At 33.6% G+C, this 25972-nt stretch overlaps 2 long non-coding RNA genes and 1 pseudogene across 2 annotated transcripts; all 3 read left to right on the top strand.

The window, feature by feature from the left end:
- Nucleotides 1-3980: 3980 nt before the first annotated feature.
- LOC120207273 lies at nucleotides 3981-17726 on the top strand (annotated as a pseudogene).
- Nucleotides 17727-20273: 2547 nt separating this feature from the next.
- Nucleotides 20274-21248, top strand: LOC120207256. The gene is made up of 4 exons (XR_005524176.1): nucleotides 20274-20342; nucleotides 20558-20846; nucleotides 20951-21052; nucleotides 21132-21248. It is a non-coding gene; the product is annotated as an uncharacterized LOC120207256 (long non-coding RNA).
- On the top strand, nucleotides 21238-21959 carry LOC120207257. Its single transcript, XR_005524177.1, has 4 exons — nucleotides 21238-21248; nucleotides 21377-21594; nucleotides 21678-21731; nucleotides 21822-21959. It is a non-coding gene; the product is annotated as an uncharacterized LOC120207257 (long non-coding RNA).
- The last annotated feature ends 4013 nt before the right edge of the window (nucleotides 21960-25972 follow it).

The raw sequence follows: 25972 nt of genomic DNA, 5'->3' as shown, positions 1-25972 counted from the left end.
TATTATTTTGAAATTTAGAATGGAATTTTAATATTTCTTTATTTCAATTAGAGTAAGAATCGATGGCTTTAAGGTATGATAGATCGGTTCTTCTCTATAAGAAATAATTAAATATTATTATCTTTCATCCAAAATTTCTAAAAACATTATTTTAGGGGATCTTAAATTAAATTAGACTCAAACTTGTACATTTTATTGCAAAGACAATTAATTAATCAACTAGGTACCGATTTAGGGCATTGTGGGGGTGTTAAACCTTCCCCACACGTAACCGACTCCCGAACTCACATTTTGGTAACGCAGACCCCAAGTTTGTTTTTTTAATTAAATTAATATTTTATTAAAATGGAAAATTTATTTTTGGGTGCCCAATCACACCCTAATCAAAGATTGGTGACAACTCTTCGAATCGTATATTTTATTTTAAAAAAGGAATCCCAAATTTTTCGAAACAAGAGATTTTTTTCACATTCACTTTTCACAAAGAGAATAATTAAAAATTGGTATGGTTTCTAAAATCTCATCTCGGGTAAAAGACCGTTTCGACAGCTTGGCGACTCCGCTGGGGAATTTTTTTAGAGAGTCAGGTCATTAGTCGATTAATAAATTGTCTTTGCAAATAAAATTACAAGTTCGTTCTAATTTGGGTTTTTATCCCTAGTTTGGTTTTAAATAAGTTTTGTTTTCATTTTGACTCTTAATTTGTTTAAACACTAAATAGTTGTACTGATTTGTTTGCTAATGTTTTAGATTAAATAATTATTCAGGGTCTTGAGTTTTCTGTTCAATGTTGTTTGCTTTGTTTTCGCTTTTCCTCACACATTGCACAACTATATTTGCATAACATGAAATAAAACCCTGCTCTGTCCTATTTAAGTAGTAGTAAGTAACTACTCCCTCGTGTGGTTTTCACCTCCGTGCGGGATAGTGAAACACTCCTTGGGCTCACGCCTTATGATCCTCGTGAGGTTTTCACCTCCGCAATGACATAAGGAAGTGTGTCCCCTCGAATTGAACTCGATTTGAAAGCCTATGATGGGCCAGGATTGAGGACTTGGTAGTCCAAGGGGGCATCAACAAAGGACAATTCGTTGACCATATTTACCTTTAGAACCAAATCCATCATGTAGTAAACTTAGAACCTAGATACGACCTTACCCAGACTATATAATCTTGTGAGGAGAGTACACAAGGAAAAGTTTTTAAGTCATTTATTCTCGTTTTTTGAATAAATGTAAGCGAATTAGAAATCATGGGGTTGGGTTTATTTTCTCGAACAAGCCTGCGAATTAAATATCATTAGGTTAGGATTTTTGTGAATAACAAAAGCATCTGGGTAGATATCCTGTTTGGGGTAGGATCTATTAAAGCATGATTACAATACTTATTATTTTATTATTTATATTATGTGTACTAACCAACTTTGGTTTTATGTCTATTTTATTTTGGATTTATTGCATTTGCATCTTCATGTCATCCAAATGTGTTAATTTGCAAGTGATTGACTAATAAGAAGGCTTATCATAATAGAGTCAAAATTGGGAGATCTAAAGATGTTCAAACGATCTAAGAAGAAAGACATCCGAGGAAAGAAGAAATCTGAAGTTGATTGAATACTTCCTTTAAAGAAGTGAAGGCCAAGATGTTCCCTCAGAATATAGATACAATCATACCAAGGACAAGAAGACCCTTTATGAAGACATGAAGATCACTTCGTATTGGAAGTAAAAACGGAGATTTTAAGATTTCAATTTAAGGACATCAGACATCGTCAAATGTGATAAAGTACACCGAAAACTTTGGGTGCAATGTTAGACTCCATGAAGAGTACGACTCAAGGAAATGAAGAAATGAAGAGTCGCAATTGTATTTTGACTACATGGTGTAATGAAATCTTGTTGTCTAAATGAAGTTTGTTCTGTAGTGGTCACTTTTAGAATTAACACCTTGGGCATTTACATTTGCATTCTTATTTTGCATTAGATTATTAATTTATTTATTTTGTTATTGTTGTTTTTTGTCATTTTGTTATCTTATTTGCACTTATATTGTTTTTCTCTTTGCATCACTTGTTCATGACATAATCAAGGTGTTGATTCGTGAGTAGTCATCATATTAAAAGGTTTTCATTATGGACAAACGGTTTCATGATCAAGTAAACTATAACACGCCTAAGGAATGGGATCCTGAGGAAACTCCTAGAATAATGGAGAGTTATGCGCTCGATGATCGTATTTCCGATGAAGAGAAAAATGAGATAAGGGAGATAAGGGAGAAAATGTACAAGATGATGGATAGAATAACTACTTTGGCCAAAGAAAAAGAGACTTTTGTAAAACAAAAGATTGAGCTTGAAAAAAACAGTCATACGATGTCAAGTACACAAAGGGCTACTTTAAAACAAGCTAATCCTAATCAATATGAGAAATCACACACAGTCACCATTCGTATCAACAAGTTGTCTGGAGACCCCAAGGAAATGGTGACAACTGTAGAAGTCCATAAATATGAAAAGAAACTAAGCAATCAGAATTCGTGGGCATTTGAGAGTATACTTGCAGCGTCAGGAGAAATAAATCTGAAGACTCTAGTTCAATCCAAGCTGAGAGGTGGCTCTCATTTTGATTCTATCCCTATATCATATAAGAAATTGTTTGATAAGCTTTTAGAGGCCCGAGAGGTGGCCCCGCATTATGTAAAGCCTTTGCAGCCTCTGTATTCAAATTGGTATGACGTCAACATTCATTGTGAATATCATGCTAGAATTCAAGGAAATTTCATTGAGAATTGTTCTACATTCAAACGTAGATTCCAACTTCTTCTAGATCATGGAGTATTAAAGTTTGAATTGAAAGGACAACCCAGTTTGGTAACGGATTATCCTATTGAGTTTGAGTAAAAAATGACCAAAGGTAATGGTATCTATGAGGACATCCAAGGGGAAGATTGTATGCCAAAATACGAAGCTCAGATTCATCATCTAAGAGGTGAAAATGATAAATTGAGTAGAGAGATGAAAGCCATACGGAATGTTTTCCAAAGGATCAATCAAGCTTTTAAATTTATCGGTATAGGAAACGACCTAGACGAGTGGATAACATGGGTCGCTAAACTGAAGAATGATGATGAACAGTGGAGAAAGAATTGTAAGGGGCACAAAGGTCGAGCCAAGAAGTTTTCTCATGATTTACAGATTGCAGAAAAAAGGCACAATATAGCTATTGATAATTTGGGAAGATATCAAGCCGAAAATCAGACATTGAATTTGTCTATAGCCAACATGGAAATTTCATATCAACGCCACAAGCGGGAAAATGAAGCTGAGCTAAAAGCCACTAGAGACAAGAATAAAAAGTTGATGAAGATGGTGGATGACTGTAGTGATCTTATACAAGAGTTTTATAACCGCAATGACTTTCTTACAAGGAAAAATAAATAGCAGTGTCTGCAACTTCGAGAATTGATGCTCAAGATAGAGAAAAAGGACAAAGTCATGAAAGAAGTTATGACCCAAGCAAGCCATTTGGCTCACAAGTTGATTAATCTAGCTGGCTTTTCAAGAGAATTGGAATAGATTGACAACTCAACACCTGAGCATGAGTTGAAGATAATTTGGCTTTTGAGGGAAATAAAAAAACTGGGAGTTAAAGCTATCCCTTATCTATAAAGTTTATTTGATGTATCAAAACTTTTGTGTTCAATGAAAGTTGTTTTAAGATAATCACTCTCGAATGACACCTTTTGCATACATGCATTTGCATTGCATAATTTACATTCCCATTTCTGCATTTTCACATTTACATCATAACTATTTATTCAAGTATTATTTTATTCAATAATTATAAGAGTATGTAAATAATTCATAAAAGGTTTTGTAATAGTAAAACCGAGATCATTCATATTATTGTTTCATCATGGAGCAATCTCATGATAGATCACAAGATCAGTTGCAAGAACAATTTGATGGGTTACATCAAGATATGAGGAATGAATCATCGGGATCTTTACAAGATGGATCGAATCATATGGTCCAAGTAATGGAAACTAAGACTACTGATGATGAAGATATGACCGTTAAAGAGCAACAGTGCTATCAGATTAATGCATCGAGAATGATAACATACCCTGGGGCATCCTACTCGAACCAAAAGAAAAGTCTCAGTAACTATGCACAACATGAGGATGGATTCAAGAAAGTAGAAGAAGCGATCAGAGCTATGAAAGGTGTTAATGCCTCCCACAAAGAACTAGAAGCAAGAGAACTCAGTTTGGTTCCAGATTTGGTTATTCCCCATAAATTCAAGATGCCTGATTTTGAGAAATATGAAGGCATCAGTTTTCCCCTAATCCACTTGAGAATATTTTGTAGAAAAATTGAAGGGTACCTAAATGTTGATAATTTGTTAATTCACTCCTTCCATGATAGTCTCATTGGGCCAGCAGTAGTATGGTACAATCATTTGAAATGAGAGCAGATTAAGAAATGGGTTGATTTAGCTTATGCATTTTTGGGGCAATATCGATATGTTAAAGGCTTAGCTCCCAAATGTAAGGATCTTCAAGAAATAAGGATGAAATCTAATGAAAGATTTAAAGAATATGCCTTAAGATGGAGAGAAGTGGCATCACAAGCTCAACCTCCCATGATAGAAGTAGAGATATCATGTATGTTTCATGATTCCCTTCCAGCTCCTTTCTATGAGTTAATGTTGGCAAGTTCGAGAGATGGATTTAAGTATCTTGTGACAAGTGGAGAATTGATTGAAAATGCAATTAGAGAATGAAACTTAAAAGTCACATCCAAAAACCCAACTGACCAAAAAGCGAAAGCTGCTGATGTGAATGAATGTCACATCCAGAACCCTCGTAACCAAAAAAGAAAATGAACAATTAGTGGTTCAGATCGACCAAAGAAAATCCCACGATCAAGAAATACTTTCGAGGTGTTCCAAATTTCTATCTCAGATCTGTACCCTCATTTGATTGAGAATCAATACATCACATCGAGACCAATGAAAGTGTCACCAAACCCTTCTACTCATAGTTATGATCAAGATAGTGTTTGTGATTTCCACTTAGGGATACTTGGACATTCTATGGGGAATTGTAGGTCACTGTTAAAGGAGATAAAGATGCTTGTTGATAATGAGACATTGACACGAGAATTAGTGGAACAATGGATGACAAACTCAAGTGGGCATCAAAGCATGATTAAGTCAATTGTCATCACATTAGATGAGTAATGGGGAATCCTGATCAAAGGAGAGATAATTTCATCAGTCATAGAACTTTATTTTATTTTGTAGTATCTTGTTTGAACATATTTTTTTCTTTCTCCGCCTTTTTTTGTAATAAATAAATTTGTGTTACTTTTAAGGTTATGAGCAAAGAATCAAATTTTAATCTTGAATTTTTTTTAGCATCAAGTAAATTAAATATTCTTTTAATTTTTCAAGAATTATAGATGTTTGGCAAGTGATAAAATTAGACCTCTCATATTCCATACAATTACTTGATCTATTCTTAGTCCTTATCAAAACCAAATCTTGACATTACATTTATCTGAGACTCTGTAGTAATGTCTCTACCTGTTTTTGAGACACCAAATCCATATGTTTATCTTCTCGGGTAAAGCTGATTGGTTTATGATACTACCTTCCACCATATATGGCTTCAAAAGTCACACATTTGTCCTTTCAAATACAAAACTGTCATACCGATGAAACCAAAAGACCTCAAAAGGACTGAACATGCATTTATATGTTAACCTTCTTGTAAGAAGAAACGAGATTAGGCATCATGTATCAACTTGTCGAAGAGAATTTCGAGTGATCAGGGTATTTTTGAATCAAGAAGAAGAAAAAAGAAAAAAGAGGGATTGATTTAGATAAATATACCATGCATTAAATACATTGTTTTCAAGTAAATAAAAGTTAATCTTGAATATTCATTCCCCTGGGATATCTCTTTTCACAAAGATTTATGTGTATGAAATGATGAACAGCCTTCTTTCATTTATCCCTTCGCAAAAGGAAAAAAATATATCCCTTGTTATCCCCATTTGAGCATGAATGATTTTTCTTCTGATTCAACCCTAACCAAGGATCACCCTCCACACTGGGGGTAAAAATAAAGGAAATTTGTTCGCATTAGTGAAGATTATCAATCCAGATTTCGCTATAAAAGTAAATCATGGTGAAATAAAGTGATAAATATCAAGATACCACAAGTTAGATCAAATACAAAGTTCTTGAAGATCAATTCATTCAAGAATAACGAAAGAATTTCTGAAATGCATGAAGAAAAGAAGGTGCTCAAAGCAATTGAAGTCCTGTACTCATCCAAAAGAAAAGAAAAAGAAAAGAAAAAAGAAAAGAAGAAGAAAATTGAATCAAGATGGATGACTCATTGAGCCTCAAGTTACAAGGTTGATCAAGTGCAATTAGTTCAAAGATTCGTATTCAACAAGAAACGCAAGAAATGTTCGAGATATAAGAGGGATCTAGAAAAAGAAATGATGAAATACAAGTAGCAAAGCAGATCCAAGTCAAGCAAGGCAAGATTGAAGGCATCTGACTGAATTGATCCTTGGTTCAATTACCCTTAAACACTTGTTTGGGCCTTTTTATCCCTTTTTTTAATAACCATGAACCCTGGCCTACGTTACATACCTGAAAAGTCCATTCTAATCATACATGGATTTCTATGTGAAAGAGACTATCTTCAGATTTTATTCCGCCTCTCAGGATTGATTTTTTATTTGCAAAAATTGGTTTTTAAAATCTTTAATGTATGATATGAAAAATGATAAAAGGGGGGTTCAAGATGTAAAATTTCTAAATAACGTCTTGAAGTCAAAGGAGGATTCGAGTTGAAAACCTGAAAAGGAGGCTCGAATATTGAATGGTGCAACAATAACATAAGAGACGATCTTAAGCTCTTGATGAAGCACCATAAATCCCAAAAACGTTCCTGAAATTCTGGAATTAAGAAGTATCTCTATGAGATGAGCATAAAAACCATTTCTTCAAATTAGAGAAAGTTCAAAGAGACATATGTGATGGACCAACCTGAGAAACCTCACTTTACCATAATCAACCTACACTAAATTAGTCAATAATTTTGACATTTTCCATAGGACTATGATTTTTTGATTTAAAAGAGTAGTTGATTTATTTGATTTTCTTTGAACTCATGCTTATGATTTGATTCAATTGTGAACCTGTAAGGAGCAATACTTTACAAAATTCTTTCATTTTTCGATAAAGAAAGGAGGAAAATCATTTTCAAACAGGACAGTCTCAAATGATAAAGGTCTTTGAAGCAAGTTGATGCCTATTCTACCTCTATTGGGAGAAAAATAATAAGCAATGTCAGAATGATGAAGCATTTCATATTTTTGAAAGCAAGTGATCCGAGAAACCTTACCAACAACTCATCAAGAAAATGATCACCTTATTTGAAAAAAATGGAACATATCTCAGTGCCTAACAAGAAGGCAAGGAAACAATCCGTCAAGGAGAAAATGATCACCTCATTCAAAAGATACACATATCTCAGACATTTTTGCCAGAAGAATTTATCACCTCTTAAGTTTGTGTCAACATGAAGAGAATCTCTCAAGTTACTTGACAACACTGCTATCTAGTAACACTAGAATGAGAGCATTCAAGATTAAGAGATTCGACACCAAGAAAGCCACGAATACCCACAATAGGGCATTATTAAAGTTGGACAACATGAGGATCACGAGATTCAAATCAAATGAATATTGAGAGTGAACCTTACAAATTAGAATGTTGGGACATCTTCAAGACCAATTTCAACAAAAAATAATGAGGGGTATTTTAAAGATCCATTTTGTCCATGATTGGGACATCTTGAAGACTCACATCATCATGTTGGGACATTTTGAAGGTCCATTTTGACCATAAATGAAATTTGGTACATTTTGAAGGCACATTTCAGACAGAAATGATCCATGAGGGGCATTGTTGAAGGCTCATATCAACAAGAAGCAAACGTTGGGGCATGCTGAAAGCACATATCATCATTCAGAAAGATCATTGATTTGAACAAATATTTCCAATGATACAGAAAGGTATGAAGAATGAAAATGGTGAAACAGTGACAATGGAGATGACCATATATGATCATTTTGTTCATCATACGGTTGCATTATACTGGTAATTTCACTTACATTGATGCTGACAAGTTAAAGCATCCCACTTGTATTCCCAATAAGCTTTGTTCTTAAGTGACGTCCTACAAAAGCTCTGAATGCTATGTTGGCATATTTACATCAATATTCTATAAAGATGATAGAGTCTCATTTCAAAAATGAAAGTTTTATTGGATTTTCACACAAGTTCAATGATAAAATGAGGACACTGAGGTTATAATTCTGACTGCAACAAGAGCTCCGTAAATGAAACATTTTTTTGAGACTTTAATACAAATAAAGACAATGAAGACACAAAGATACAAGTTGATCAAATGGTTCTTCAGAAATGCAAGCCTGATAGCATAAGTTGCTACAATGATATTTGGAGAAAACCCTGGAAATGAATTATTAAGTGGAAGAAGATTGAATTCGCCACTTTCGAGTCAAATGAATATTGAATCAACATTCAAGCATTCATAAGAACATCATTTGCATAATAGAAAATGTATTACATTGATACATTTGATTGTATTCAAATCTTACTTTTGCAGGTTTTCGCATGAAAAAATATTCATGATGACAAATACCTTACAAATGGAAGGTAGAATTCAAATCCCAAATGCAGGAATCACTTTAGGAGAGGAAAACATCTGAAGAATAGATGGATGAAATCAACAGAGAAATCATTATTTTGGGGTATGCCCAACCAACAAGTTGTTTTGAAAATGAGAAAACGATTTTCAAAGTTTCTCATTTAATCTTTTTTAGAAAATGAAATTCTTGAAAAGTAAGAAGTTTCTTAGCCAGTAAAGTATTTCCCACAAATTTGTAAATCCTCCGGGTCATCTGTAAAACCTCCAGGTAGGATGTTTTCGCATGAAAATGAGAAAATAATAAACAAAGTTTCTCATTTAAAGTTCTAGAAAATTAAAACCTCCGGGTAATTTATAAATCCTCCGGGTCATCTGTAAAACCTTAGGGTAGGATGTTTTCGCATGAAAATGAGAAAATAATAATCAAAGTTTCTCATTTAAAGTTCTAGAAAATTAAAACCTCTGGGTAATTTGTAAATCCTCCGGGTCATCTGTAAAACCTCAGGGTAGGATGTTTTCGCATGAAAATGAGAAAATAATAAACAAAGTTTCTCATTTAATGTTCTAGAAAATTAAAACCTCCAGGTAATTTATAAATCCTCCGGGTCATCTGTAAAACCTCAAGGTAGGATGTTTTCGCATGAAAATGTGAAAATAATAAACAAAGTTTCTCATTTAATATTCTAGAAAATTAAAATCTCCGAGTAATTTATAAATCCTTCGAGTCATCTGTAAAACCTCAGGGTAGGATGTTTTCGCATGAAAATAAGAGTAATAACCAAAGTTTCTCATTTAATGTTCTATAAAATTAAAACCTCTGGGTAATTTGTAAAACCACAGGGTCATCTGTAAAACCTCAGGGTAGGATGTTTTCGCACGAAAATGGGAAAGTAATAAATAAAGTTTCTCATTTAATGTTCTAGAAAATTAAAACCCCCGGGTAATTTGTAAAACCCCCGGGTAAATTGTAAAACCTCTGGGTCATCTATAAAACCTTAGGGTCGGATGTTTTTACTTTAATTTCCTTATAAAAACTTGTCAGCATGACGAAAATTTCTTGTTTTTTTGTCTTAACTCTATTATTGTTAACACAAAAATGAGCAAAGAGGGGCAGCTGTCGACAGTCATTTTCATCCGAGACTATATATTATTATTATTATTATATTAAAATTATTATTATTATTATTATATTACAATTATTGCAAATAATACAACACGAAGGCCTATTTTACAAAATCAACCTGATTCAGACCCAGACCCGGTTCAGGCCCAAGAAGCCCAAAACTCGATTAGGGTTTTCACATCTCATCTTAGCCGCCAACATCTACAACTGTTGGATCTAGAGAGATCCAATGGTCCATATCTAATCTAGAAGAAACTCTAGGGTTCACCAACCCTAGAGATATTTTAGCCGCCGTCTCCAGATGGTCCACTCCGACGTTGCCACGACGACGCTGCCTCCAACAGAAGGATCCGGAAGAAGCGAGGATAGCCGCACACTTCATCATCTATATGGTGAGTCACCATCGTAGATCCGGTGCCTCACTGAATGAACAGTATTTTGAGGGCTATAAAAAGTCTCGATTTCCCTACAAAAGAACACAACAGAAGAAAGAGAGGGGAGCATTCATACGGAAAAAAAAGCATTCATACAAGGAGGACACCAACTGAGAAACAACAAGAAAGAAGAGAATAAGGAGTAACTTACCATCGGAAAGACCAAACGCTACTAGAAACTTTTGTAAACCGAGGTAAAAAATTTCGGTTACTGCTTAGATCTACTAATTTTGAGTGGTTTTTAGGACTAAAAAAGGTTAGATCTGAGTTTAGATGGAAAAAAGGGTCATTTTGGGGTAAGTTTGTAAATTTCGACCCCCATGGGTGGTGGCCGGCGGTGGTCGGCCGTTGACCGAATCACCTTCGACGATAGGGTTTTAGAGAGAATTCTCTCTTTAGAGGGAGAACAAAAAAGGAAAAAATGAGGAAGATTGGTCTTTAGGTTTGGTTTTAAGGGTATTTACACGCTCACCAAAACTATGTCGTTTTGGTGAGGGTTGTCTCTGTAATTTCCTACTTGAAAAAAATCATGTCTTCAATACCTATACTTTATAAACGTTCTATTTTAGTCACTAATATCAATTTAAGTTTATTTTATTTTGTTTTCGAAATTTATTTTATTTATAATTTAGTCATTTTCTCATGTTTATATATTTTATGGTAAATAATGTATTTAGTCCTTTTAATTATAATATTTTATATATTAATAACTGATTAATAATTAAAGATAAATTAGACTACCAATACCTATGTTTTTGTGGTATTTCGAATATTGACCAATAATTTATATTTTTTAATTTAATCTTATATTATTATTTTGGTTATTATTTAATTACAACTTTATTTTATTTTTACCTTTTATGTTTAAATATTTAAAATCTAGTACTTATTTATTACTTTTTATTTTAGTCACATATGTATCCTAATAATATATATTAGTGTTTTAAGTAAAATAAAATATTGAATAATTAAAATAATAATAAAGTGTTACCATTATTAAAAGTATTAATAAAAAATAAAATATATTCCACTAACTTTTGTCCATGTTTATTAAATACCACCATTTTTGTCATGTATAATATTTGGATTTATTTTATATTTATAATATATGTATAGATTATTATAATATTTATTTCTCCACTTGTTTCCTTAATTTAAGCTATAGTGGTTTAGGTTTTATTGATTATAATATTCATGGAATCATTCGACTTATTTCCCTAATTAAAGCTACGTATATTGCTTAGTTTTTTTTGAGTATACTACATGTGGAATAATTATACTATTTTTTTTTTTATGTTCACATTATGGTTCATTATTATGTATATGTGTATTGTGTCGAAAAGTATAGAATTTTTTATTACGTTTGGTTCTTTTTTTTTACCAATTGGATTTAATTAATTAAGTATGTTTTGGTGCATGTGTCTTATTTAATTTTTTTAATTAAATATTTTGATGAATTTTTATTTTTGTTTAAATGCATTTATATGTACATATACTTTGCATGATATCTTAATTAATTTTGCATGATATCCTCATAAGCATCACTTGACTCTAGTCGAAATAAATTGATTAAGGGTAATTTTCAAGCATTTTAATATTGTCGTAAAGTGACTGTCTTAACGTATAAAAAAGTTACTTTCGATAATTTTAAAATGAAAGTCTATCCCGCTGAATGACACCAATTAAAGCGAATCCATTTTTAAAATTTTGGGATTGAGGAAAAGATCGTATTCTTTTAATTAAATTCATCGAGAAAATACAGTTAGATTGAATATATGGTCTCGTCTCGAGATATTTAATTAATTGAATACACTTATTCTCGTTAAACATTGTTAAAAATAAATAATTAATCCATTGTTTGATAGTTTTTTTTTTACTCTTGCATGTGTTTTAAAGGGTTTTTCAAAATAATAATATTTGATCATAAACAATTAAATATTATTGTTTCCACTCTTAAAATTATTTTGGGTATTATTTTGAAATTTAGAATGAAATTTTAATATTTCTTTATTTCGATTAGAGTGAGAATCGATGGCTTTATGGTATGATAGATCAGTTCTTCTCGATAAGAAATAATTAAATATTATTATCTTTCATCCAAAATTTCTAAAAACATTATTTTAGGGGATCTTAAATTAAATTAGACTCAAACTTGTACATTTTATTGCAAAGACAATTAATTAATCAATTAGGTACTGATTTAGGGCGTTGTGGGGGTGTTAATCATTCTCCACACGTAACCGACTCTCGAACTCAAATTTTGGTAATGCTGACCCCAAGTTTTTTTTAATTAAAATTAATATTTTATTAAAATGGCAAATTTAATTTTGGTTGCCCAATCACACCCTAATCAAAGTTTGGTGGCGACTCTTCGAACTGTACATTTTATTTTAAAAAAGGAATCCCAAATTTTTCGAAACGAGAGATTGGAACCCGAACTTGGCAATGTCTTTCTCATAATTTGTAAGATCCTTTGGACTATCTCAATGGTTTAAATACAAGGTGAACTACACAAATGGCCTCTTATGGTTGACTAAATTTTTGCTTTCCTTCGTTTCAAAAATAAAAAATTAATCACTAACGTTATTGATTTATAACAAATCAGACACTTAACATTAACAACCGTTACTGTAAGTGGCAGAAAGTTGATATGGCAGATTAACTGTTGACTTGATACCATTTAACTACAATGTGACGGGTTAACTGTTAACCTAACACCATTTAATTACGATCTGATGGATTAACTGTTGACCTGACACCGTTTAACTACGATAAAACTATTTTGACTGATGTTTCATCTTTGATTATCTAATCCTATTATAAAGAGACAAAGATTTAGTGCAAGTGGAAAATGTGTGCATATTTTTTAGCTTCTCTAACTCTTTTCCCACCATTTTGTCCTCGATCTTCAAGCTGTTTTCAATTTTTTTTTTATCCATAAAAATCTCTTTTTTTAGCTTCTAAATGTTTCCAACTCTTTTTATCATGCGAAATACAAAATTCAATCAAAAGATAAACACGTAAGTATATTAAACCATTAAAGCACATGTGAAATTCATCAAAAACATATTCATAATTACGTTCTAACAAACTCTCTAGTACTTGGACAATGCATGTTCTCAACCATACTGTGGTTAAAAGTTTTAAATGAAGCCAAAAATGCAATAATAAATAATTTGTTTAAATTAATGTCTCATTATTAACCTAATATATTTATTTCATGATCGGATAAGTGAAACTGTTAGATCATATAAATTATTCATTATTTGACTTCATTAATAATTTAAAGATATAACTTTTTCAGAGCAATATGGTGTGATAAAATGCATAATATAAAATATTTATTTATTCATAAAATAATTATAAATGGGGTATATCTTTTTTTCCCTATTTTGGGCACAATTTTTATGTTACTCTGAAAGTGGAAAGGTTTGGTAGGATTAGGAAGCGGAAATGAAGCTAAAACAGAAATGCCACGTAAGCTAGTTCCCGCGTAATTCGCTCGCTTCCTTCACAGCAACAACATAAAAAGGAATTGATAAATTAAAGCTTAAAAAAGAGCTTCCTTTCGTTTTGTTTAAAGTTATCAGATAATTTGATATCGAACTTTCATCGTCTTCCGTTTGATAAATGGATTCTGAAAAGATTGCTTCACTAAGATGTGGATTCAATGATCATATTCCGGTCGAATCTAACGGATTTGATCATCCAAAAGAATACAACAAGCAACCATTCATCATCGGTTCCATGTCTTTTCAATTCTTCCATACTTTTTTTTTTTGTTGATATAGGTTTAAACGTATTTCCTACTGGTTTTGCTTACTTGATTTGCAAGTTATGTTAGCACTGATCTACAGGGTTTTAACATGCATTGCTGCATGCAGTTTTGCCCGTATTATGATGTAATGAATGCTATATCACAATCAATTTTGATAAATTTTAGTATATTAGAATTAGAATGGAAAGGTAGGTTTTTGAATGTCATTAAAATCAAACATGCTATACAATTCATTTATCAACATGGCTAACAGATTCTGATGTGCGGCTTGCAAGAAGAATTCAGAGGGACATAGTGGAAAGAGGAAGGAACATTTCAAATGTGCTTGATCAAGTTAGTACTGATTCTAGATTGTTTGTCTCATTAATTAATTTCTACAATGGCATGCAAACCTGGTAATATACATGTTTACAGGTTTCAGTAGTGCAGAATCTAGCTTGGCATGCAATCAGTGGTTAGGTATTTCTTATCAATCCTTGTATCGGTTTTGCAGTACTCGAGATTTTTAAAGCCTAGTTTCGAAGAATTCATACTACCATTGAAGAAGTTTGCAGATATAATCATCCCTAGAGGAGGAGATAATGATGTCGCCGTTGATTTGATAGTACAGCATATTCTTGCCAAGCTTGGCCAGCATGATCTGTGCAAAATATACCCAAATATTAATGTTATATTTTCAACATTTCAGGTAGAATTCTATATTATGTGTAAAGTCACAGGTGGCTTCAATGATATTTTGGCACTGTGTACAGATTCGGGGAATGCACACCCTTGTCCGTGATGTCAAAACAACAAAGCATGATTTTGTCTTCTATTCAGATCGATTGATTCGCTTGGTAATGAGGTCTAAATGAATTGCAAATTATAAGTCAAAAGTAATCATGATGTGATCCCACCTATGTGTCTTACATCATTTTCTGCAATCTCCCTTAGACCGTTTGATCGAGGCAAGTTGTTTACATTTGAGAAGCATCAAGAAGATTATTTGAGCTTAATCTGGAAATTTCAAGCCAAGTTTAGATTTTTGAAAGCCTTTTTCAATCCAAAAGAAGAACCTCCACCATCATACTCAAAGCTGAGACGTGAAGAAGGAACAACCAAGTTTAAGGGAGGATTTTATCTTTTACTTGCATGAATTTGCATGAGAATTTAAAAGTTTGCATAACATTCATTGCATTTAATAAGTGTGTTGTTCATTTAAGCATGCATTGTATTTAAAACATCTAGTTTATTTAGGGAAATAGTTTATTTATATATTTAGATCATTTAGTAAGCTACTTCATTTATGCATCTAGTTTATTTAATAAAGTTAGTTCATTAATTAAACTAGTTCATTCATCAAACTAGTTCATTTCTTAAACTAACTCTTAATTATTTCATTCATGTTTTTAATTAAAGATTGAATAAAGTTCACCTTAGTGTCAAGGTGCATGAGAGAAGTTGAAAGGTTTCATCAGATGCCAGAATGTCAATCAGAATATCAGTCAGAATGTCAGTTAGAATGTCTTCCAATTCTGGATGCAACTCAGACGTGTTTGGTTCCAAAAATCAATTGGGAATTATTCATCTATCTATTAGCTTTCCAACGCCTTTTGAATCATCTCAATATGATATCGGGAGCTTGAGATATGATCGATTTATTGAAGAGAGTGTATGCTGGAATTTTGTTACGGGAATTTTATGCATGGATGATTTGGATGAGTTTGAGCCAAGGGAGAGTCTTTTCAACTTCATCCAAGTGACAAGCCATTGAAGGACTCTTAATTCACCCATTCAAGGCATTCAAAGCAGATTGTTATCATTTAAATTCAAGGGCTGTTCATATTCTTCAAGGGAGCATGCAATGAAGGCTGATTTAAATCACTTATTAAGACAATTTTCAGCATGGAATAGCAAGAGTCTTCGATCCCTTGGACGAAATTAAGTTCAAATTGTCTAGATTCTTCCCCAAAATGATCTAGAATATTTAATCAACCTTGAAGATAAGAAGACGAAGCATTCAAGTGGATTTTATTGCTAAATTGTTGAGAATGTTTTCATCTATTGAATCTTTTCATATGCTGCTTAGAAATAATATAAATAGGCACCTTTGGGATCATTTATATAGACACGTTTGAATAGATAAAACATCTTTGAGAGGTTGCTTTCATTCTTGTTCTCTTGTAGAACTTTATCGGCTTCAAGATAGTCTTGTAGTCTTCATCCATTGCCTTTTGTTATAGCGTTGGTTCGTAGCTCATCTATAGTTAGTGGGTCACGTTCCATCTACTTCGACTTCGATTCCATCTTTTTATATTGTTGGTTCCTAACTCTATATAGTTAGAGAGTCACAATCTGTTTTCTTTTCAATCTATCTTACACATTCCACGCCATTACCAACCCATACCTTCGCCATACTTCCATTCCACCCATACTACAACTTCTATCATCTTCCGTACCTAACCAAATCCTAAAAATCATTTCCATATCAATCCTTCATTTCCATTACATCTCTATCATTCAATAACATATTACAAGTCATGATTTTCAGGTTCAAAACAAGCAATTCAATCTCTTCCTAGAATTACGATCGGACAATCATATATATGACTCGAAATTCATAATTGAGATCATATCAAATCACAAATCAGCAGGATACAGAAGGGTCTCAAAATGCATATTTCAGGTTGTGGAGCATGGCCTGGGGTACCTTCCCTTCACTAAGAAACAGATCATCACTCCTACAGGTAACTGCTAGTATCATGTACAGCAATTTAAACACATTTTTGGTGGCTTCATTTCTCCCTGATTTCATGCATGCAGGTTCTGTGTATTCTGGTGTTGTGTTCTGTAAAAGGTTATGTGGAGTCTCGGTTATAAGAAGGTCTAGAATTCGAATCCCAATTTTTTCTTTCTTTTATACCTAGACTGTGTGACCTCTTTGTATCAGAAAAAAAGAAGTTGCTTATAAGTCATAAACGATAATAACTAAAGAGTTACCTGGTACCAGCGGAGAAAGCATGGAGAATGCACTAAGAGCATGCTGCAAGGGAATAAAAATTGGTAAAATACTCATCCATGGAGATGGAAATAATGGGAGGCAGGTAGGTTGGAAAAAAAAAATCTGTGTTCAAAGAGTATTCCTCCTATACAGGCAAACAATTTCTCATTTAACCATCAACATTTGGTATAGTTAATTTATGAGAAGCTACCGGCAGACATCTCAAGCCGTCATGTCTTGTTACTAGACCCTGTTCTGGCTCCAGGTTTGACAGCATAAACTTGTCATTTTTCTTCCGATTCTACTACTCCCCTCCCCCCCTCCAATTCTGTGGACACTTACGAAATTTGGCAATCAAGGCTGTATATCTTCTTCTTAGTAAAGGCGTCCCGGAAACCAGCATCATCTTAATCTTATATCAGTAAGTTGAGATATTTTCATGTTTAAATATGGTCTTTTTGTATCGTTTGTCCGGAATTGTATGAAAATATGAAATTTGGTTAAGTGAAGGCACCCGAAGGCATCCTCGCCGTGTGCAGGAAATTCCCGAAGCTAAAAATTGTGACATTGGAGATTGATTCATCACTAGACAAGAATTACAGAGTGATTCCAGGTATGAGGGAGTTCGGGGATCGCTATTTTGGCACTGATTAATTATGATTTTGGTCAAACCATTAAAACGTACTTTTAAGATATTGACTCTCTCTAGCTAGTTTTGCTCAAATCATCCCAATTGTGTATATATCTTTTCTACCCGGAGTGGATAAAAATTCTTATGGAACAAAATAATCTTTGCAACTACAGTTTTTAACACTTGCATTTCTTTTTTATTTAAGGCTTACTGGATAGTTTAACCTCGGAACTATATTTGTCTCACTTGACACAATAATTTGTTCCGTCACAATTTAACACTTGAAGTCTCACATTGTTAACCAACTTATTTTCTGATAAAGTACACAAATGGTCCCTCGACTATAGGCAATTGTTTTTTTTAATTCCATTTACTTTTAAAAGTTACAAAGTGGTCCTCCGACTAAAGAGTATTGCTTTGTCGAGCCCCTCGACTATCAAAAGTTACAAAATGGTCACCCGACTATTTATTATGTTCCAAACTCGTCATTTTCTGTTAAAAGGTGACGTTATTCTGAGCTTCGTCGACAAAAAACTTGATACTTTTTCAGAAGAATTTGCGTTCTTAAGAACAATACGATTTTGCTTGTTTCATTTATTTTCAGCTGCAGCTTCCTCTTTTCTGCAGTTTTAGTTTGTGGGTGTGGTTAAAAGGGAAATTTTCAAGCTTGTTTAGCTGAATTCGTATGCTGGAAGATCAATCTCGAAAATTTTTGCTTTATCCAAATTTGTGCTTTATCCATTAGCTCTGGTTCATTAAAAAGGTTGTTCCTTTTCAACTTAATAAGCTGAATCTCGGATCTCCTGTTTGTATGTTGTAGCTGAAGCATAACTTAATTGGTAAGAACACCTTTCCTTTAAAGGAAATCTAAACGTGAAATCATTTTCCTATGACATGTTAACTATACATATGTACGTTTTAGAAAAATAAGTTATTTTTTATTGATCTTCATTTCCAATAATATAATATAGAGCTTAGGATTTTGCAGTCTACTACTAAATTCAAGTAACAGGTTGAGTTAGTGCTTCAAGAATAACCAATTTCTATATGTAAAATGTGATTAGCTGAGATTAATCTATTACTGACTTGAGAACCATTGGAACTACTGGTCTGTTTTTGTGCTATATAATTAATACTAATTTTTAGTAAACCTTTTTTCAGCATTGTTATATCATGCTCTGCAGGTTATAATTTGAACTTCAAACTTGATGACTGCATCTGGTGCAGTTATATCTTTGGCATTTTTACTAGTTTACAAGGTTTAAGTAACACCAAAAGTGGAATTAATATGAGTTACATTCACCTCTATTGGGCTGCAGTGTTAAGGATACCAAATGAGACTATGAGGCTTATTATTATGGCTTTTGCTGGAGTTATTTTCGGCATTTTCTTAGCTGTATCCTTTCCAACAGTTTCATTGACAAAGGTACAATGGCACTCGCACCTTCCCATACGTCCAGCTGTTAAATGTTTGGTTTTATTTTGTTTCCTTCTCTCCTTTCCTGTGTTATTTAACGTTGAATAACGAGTTGATTTCGATATGATTGAATTTTGGTAGATGAATCTTCCATCAACCTTATTCCCTTCCATCGATCTTACATATATTGAGGACAAATATTCCGGCCTTTCAACGCAAACACTGTTTAATTCTTTGAACACTCTCAAGGCTAATAAGGTTGCATCAATGTATCTTACAACTACACCGAGAAAAAGGTAAATCCCATTTATTTCGATTTTATATGTCGCATTACAATTCAGAAATTAGATTGTAGGCTGTCCCTTGCCTTGAAATTATGAAAATTTTAACCATGATTTCTACTGAAGTAGTTGAAGATTTTTGGAGACAGAGTTCACTTCATAAGCTATCAAAGCGATATTTGCATTGAATTAAGTTCGAAGTTACACGAATTTAGGATTAGTTTTATCAGCATATAACGAATTAATTTTTGCATTTTTTGTAATGGGGAAATCAACTTCCGGACGTCAGTTCTATCAATTGATGAAGCTATCTTTTCTTTAGGATGGGGCTTCTCCAGCAACGGGTATCTTACGAACTTATTTGTTATGGCGTTGTTAATATCATCGCAAGAGTTTTGACTATAACTTTTCAATGCAATCAATTACATGTACAACTTCTTGGTTCTCAATTGATGGTTTTGTCTTATCAATGAAATTTTTAATGTTGGTTACAACCGTTTTATGAAGTAAAGAAACAAAAATTAAAGATTTTACCCGTAGATGGATGCAAATTCTTTTTAATCTTGTTAATATAGGCTGGAGAAACTTTATGAACCTCCTTTAGTCATTGCCTTATATATTACTTTGTATATGCAACAACCTCTGATGGTGTTGCACTGTTCTTTATACGTTATGTGATTGGTGATAGGAGTCAATCTGCTTCATTAGACTTTCCTTTTCGGGCTAATATGTGATGGTCTTCTATGGTTATGTAACGATTTTCAAGGAAAATCAATTAGCATCAACACTTGCCTGTTTTAGTGTGAGCACTAACTGTTAATCCTTAATTATGGCAGATCTGGATTCCTTCAAATCCACGGGGTGCCGAAAGACTTCCACCTAGTATAGTTACATCTGAGTCCGATCTCTACCTTCGTCGATTATGGGGCCAGCCAAGTGAGGTATTCATCTTCAACACTTCATATCGACTCATTTTTATGTTTCATTATCCTAGTTTGATACATGTCAGATTGTGAACTGGTTGCCATCTAAACGTAAGGAGGAATTTTAAAAAGTTGAATTTGTGTTATTTTTTACTCATGTATTCTGATGAAGTTTAATAGGGTAATGATCATTTTTCTTGGATATAATCCGGGTTGATGGATCGCATTTGCAGGACTTAACCATCATACCAAAGTATCTTGTAACTTTTACCGTTGGTTACAATCAGAAAGACAATATTGATGCATCTGTGAAAAAGGTCAGACTTCTCCCCCTGCGCCTGTACACACGCAATATATACATTCCCTGGCATGTCTGACTCTCTTATCTAAAACTTCTGTTTTACAGTTTTCGGAGAATTTCACGATTATATTGTTTCATTACGATGGTCTTACCACTGAATGGGATGAGTTTGAATGGTCAAAGCGAGCTATTCACGTGAGTGTTCCAAAGCAGGCTAAATGGTTAGCAACCGGTTCCTTTTCTCTTACGTGACTCTTGTAGGTTGTATGAGATTTTGCTAAGCTCCAGTTGTGTTTGTACTCGAACTCCTTAATATTTTATATAGGTGGTATGCAAAGCGCTTTCTGCACCCCGATATTGTTGCACCCTATGAGCACATTTTCATGTGGGATGAGGATCTTGGGGTGGAGAACTTCGATGCGGAAGAGTAAGTCCATATGTTCTCTTTCTTGCTTCAAGTGAAAATATGTTCGGTTAAGCTAAAATTAAACTCCTTTTTTTATCAGATAAATAAAACTTGTCCGAAAACATGGTTTAGAAATTTCCCAGCCTGGCTTAGATGCAAGTAGTGCAGGATTGACATGGGCAATGACAAGAAAGAGAGATGACGGAGAAGTTCACAAGTAAGAGCATTTTAGCCCAACAGCTTGATTGTGGTTTCTGTATACCTAATCAGTAATTCTGCATAGGTTGGAATGTTTCTTTGGTAGAAAGGTAGTTTGATTTTTGGTACTTATTTTCTCTCCTATAGGAATACCGAGGAGAGACCTGGCTGGTGTACTGATCCGCATCTGCCCCCGTGTGCAGCGTATGAAACATAATTAATCCCATTTGTTAAAATCTTTAATCATATTTCTAATCCTTGAATCTTATCCAAATGTTCTTGCATATTTGATGCTTAGGTTTGTCGAGATCATGGCTACAGTGTTCTCTCGTGATGCATGGCAATGTGTTTGGCATATGATTCAGGTAAGCAGCAAGCTGATTCTTTTGAATGTTGTCAATCCTCAACTATTCCCAGTTCATGATAAAATTTCTCCTTTAAAGCGCAGAACGACTTGGTTCACGGATGGGGCCTTGATTTCTCTCTTCGGAAATGTGTTGAGGTCGTTGACGACTTATTCCCCCTACATTAGTTAGCTTTCTCCCATATACAGACAACCTAACACTGATTTTGCAACTTCCCCCGTGAGCAGCCTCCTCATGAGAAAATCGGGATTGTGGATGCTCAGTGGATTGTACATAAAAGTGTTCCTTCGCTCGGAAACCAGGTAAACATTAACCCATTAATTGTTGTCATTACTGTGTTCATCATGCACCGTATATAATTCACTTCGTTTTTCTTCTTTTCTCACAACGGAAAACAGAGGGTGGAAGGGCCCCATGGGAAGGGGTATGAACAAATATATAAATACACCCATTTGGTATTTAAACACGTATATATATGTATGTATGCATGTGTTGGAGGAGAGTTGTGGTAAAAGTTGGAAATTTTGGTGTGGCAGGTGAGGGAAAGGTGTAGGAAAGAATGGGTTCCAGGATCGGCTGACAAATGCGGAGAAAGCATATTATGGAGCACTGGGAAAAATGCATACAATGAAACGGCTAATTAGAAGATAGTAAGTATTTCACACTAGCATTAGAGTTGTACAACAAGTCACTTGTATATGCAGAAGGTGACTTTGACCCTATCAACATATGTAATGTTACTTGGGCATCATTGACAACATTATACATTACAAGTAAACTAACTAAACTAAATCCCCTCCGGATTAATATGAAAATTCTTGATTTCTATACTTGAACAAAAAAGTACAGTTTCAAGTGCAGAAACATTCATGCCAAAAATGGAGATGAGAGTTAACAAGTTATTTGTTTTCTAGGATTGCATGGAAGTTGTAGTGAATTTGAATTAGTAATTCAGTATTGTTTAGAGTTGAACTCACAATTTCAGCAATTATCCCCTTTAGTACATGTACATATCACGTTATACAGTACGACAATGGAAAAGAGAAGTTGGGGTTTGGGACCCTAGAATTTGACAATATATAGTTGGGAATCTGCGGAAGAACTGTGGTGGAAGTACAACAATGTTCAACGATATAATATAATATAGTGTTATGTGATCATGTTGCTTTGAAAAGCAAAATAATAATATGAGCATTTGAATTAAAACAATGAATAGTGGTTATTGACTGTCTTGTAAGAATGTAAATGTTGTATGATGAGTCTTTATTGAAACGATTAAGATTGAATGGTGTAAATGACTCAGTGAATATAGAGTACAAATATGCTGCGCAAGATATGTATGAGAAAAAGAAATGATATGACAATGCTAAATTGATGGTCATGTTGAAAAAGTAAAACTATATATGCACAATTGATTGGATGTCATTATTTGGGGCATGAGATTACGTGATTTGAGACGACACAATTTTCCTCCCATTCAAAGACGATTATGGGAGACGATTCAGGTGCTAACGTTCAACCTTCTTCTAGAGTCAACGTGCAACATTCTATCGAAGCCAGCTTGCAACCTTCTACTGGAGGCGAATGGTCGACCTTTGTCAATAACCTAAGCAGACGAGTATCCACAGGGGTTTTATGGGAGTTGTTCAGTCACCATTGCAGAGTCGTTAGGGTTTTCATTCCTCAGAACAACAGTAGACCGATGTACAAGTATAGAACTTTTGCGTTGTTTGTTTAATTTTAATTTTAAGTTGACATTTTTCTTCTATGTTGTGTTTATAAATAAATCGTTTGTTTAATTTTATTCGTACCATCCTTTGTCTTCTAACTCTTTATTTCTCGTGTTTTTCTTTTCAATTTTTTTGAAGTGAATTTTGAATAGGTGGCGGGTTAGGATAAAAGGACAAGAAAAGTTGGAGTCAACCCTAATTTTTTTCTTAAAGTTTTTGGCGAAAAAAAAAAGAATCTCTTAAGTTTCAATTTTCAAACTCCACCTATTCTATTATTTTTATTATTATTATTTTCACCTTTTTCCTCCCTCATTAACTCTCCTCGACTTTTTCCTTTTTCCCAAAACTGTCATATCATGTCACCCCATTAAAATCCTCACTCCCCTTTTTCGATTTTTCTCCATCTCTTTCTTCTTTACTTTGTTTATTTTCTCTTTCTTCTTCCTTGCAGCCGTTCCAAAACCATAGTAAAAACAACTCGAAACTGTTAACCGTAACTTTTAATCGATATAATCGTTATATTTAACAGGTTAATTAATTTAATCGTTAATATTAAATGGTTTCGGTTAATTGAACCGTTAAAAATGATGGTTAACGGTTAAGGTTACGGATATGAATTTTGATAAACGGTTAACCGTTATTAAATTAAATTTATAATTAATATTTATAATTTATTATATTTTTACATAAATAACTTAATATAAGTTTTTATTATTTATAATTTATACATATTTTAATAAAATTTGTATACAAATAAATTAATATATATTTTTTATTTTTTATTATTTTTAATTTTTATTTCTTTAAAAATATAGAAACACACTTACACCAATATAATTACATGTTTATTGTTAGATACTAAGATATGAGGAGATGTACATACTTACATCGGTGTAAGTATGTATTATGTGCTACACTTTTTTATTTATTTATTTACACCGTTGTAAGTATGTGTTAAGTGTTACACTTTTTTATTTTATTCACTTACATCGGTGTAGTATGTGTTAAGTGCTACACTTTTTTGTTTTATTCACTTACACTGGTGTAAGTATGTATTAAGTGCTATATTTGTTTATTTTATTTACTTACACTGATGTAAGTATGTGTTAAGTGCTAATTTTTTTGTAGTATGAATTATGAAAAAAATGACAAATAATTGTAATAGGTTAACCGTAGGTTAACCTATAACCGAATCGTTAATAAAGGTTAATTGTTAGCAGTTAATCGCTTCTTATTGGTTAGGTTATGGTTAGAAAAATCTCATAACCGTTATAACGATTAACCGACCATTTAGGTTAAACGGTACAGTTAACCGTCTATGAACAACCCTAGCCAAACCTTCAAAAGCTTTATTTCTTTTCACCTTACCTTCAACATGGCTCGTTGCAAGCAAGTGATTGGTACCACTTCATCAACACAACCACCGTAGCAAATCCATATTAACAAGTTCAAAGATAATGCGACAAAAGAGAGGTTTCAAAATATCAAGGGCTGTCGGGTTTACCTCGGTCAAGGGCTCATCATTATTTCCAATGAAGAGGGCGGCTTTGGACTGAAGGTGATGGAAGTGGTGAATGATCACAAGTGGAAGCAATTCGTGCAACATCTCGGTGATGTGAATGTATCATTGGCGAAAGAATTCTATGCCAACCTTATTGACCCCTCTCAACATTCGGTCTTTGTGCGAGGGGAAACAATTCGATTCACCTCATCAACCATTAATAGGTTTTTCCATAAAAAAGAACGTGGTTGATAAACACTCTTCATTTGTTAAAGACGCTAACAACAAAACCTACCAAGGGATCCTTAAAGACTTGTGCTTCCAAGGGACATAATGGAAATGTTCCCAAACCAGCAGGTTCACCATAAAGAGAAGATTCCTCAAGCCTAAATCAAAGCTATGGAATCACTTCCTTAAGACAAGGTTGATGCCCACATCACATCATACAATCGTTTTCTTGTAGTAGGTGATGTTGTTTCATTCTATTATTGTGGGACGCCCAATCGACATTGGAAATATCATTATCGATGAGGTATGTGCATGCCTCAAGAGGAAGTCAAGCCTCTTAATCTTTCCAAACTTAATAATTGCCCTCTGTTACAAGATAAGGTTGATGCCCACATCACATCATACAATCGTTTTCTTGTAGTAGATGATGTTGTTTCATTCTATTATTGTGGGACGCCCAATCGATATTGGAAATATCATTATCGATGAGGTATGTGCATGCCTCAAGAGGAAGTCAAGCCCCTTAATCTTTCCAAACTTAATAATTGCCCTCTGTTACAAGAAGGGGATGTACGCGGATACCTTTGATGAAGTTTTCCCCGGAAAGTATGGCCTTATAATGGAGAAGATCTCTGAGTTATTGGGATTTGATGAAGATAAACCAAAGAAAACACTAGAGACTAGTACAAAAACCATTACTGAAGTAAGGTTAGTTGTAGTGGTTGAGTCGTCCAAACGAAACTAAGGAACATGTAGGTAACTTGATGAGTTATTTGAAGACTTTCTTCACTTATGTGAAGAAAAAAGATGAGGTCCTATCTTCCTACTTCAAGGAGATGCTCCCCTTAACATCCGATGATTTCCCTACCTTCTCTGATTCTATACTGTCAACTGTTGAGACCGCCGACGCGCCCCATGG

This window comes from Hibiscus syriacus, unplaced genomic scaffold, assembly GCF_006381635.1.
Source record: "Hibiscus syriacus cultivar Baekdansim isolate YM2019G1 unplaced genomic scaffold, ASM638163v2 tig00014444_pilon, whole genome shotgun sequence".
Taxonomy (NCBI): Eukaryota; Viridiplantae; Streptophyta; class Magnoliopsida; order Malvales; family Malvaceae; genus Hibiscus; species Hibiscus syriacus.
Note: the sequence above shows the minus strand (reverse complement) of the source record. Positions and strands in the feature narration are given on the sequence as shown.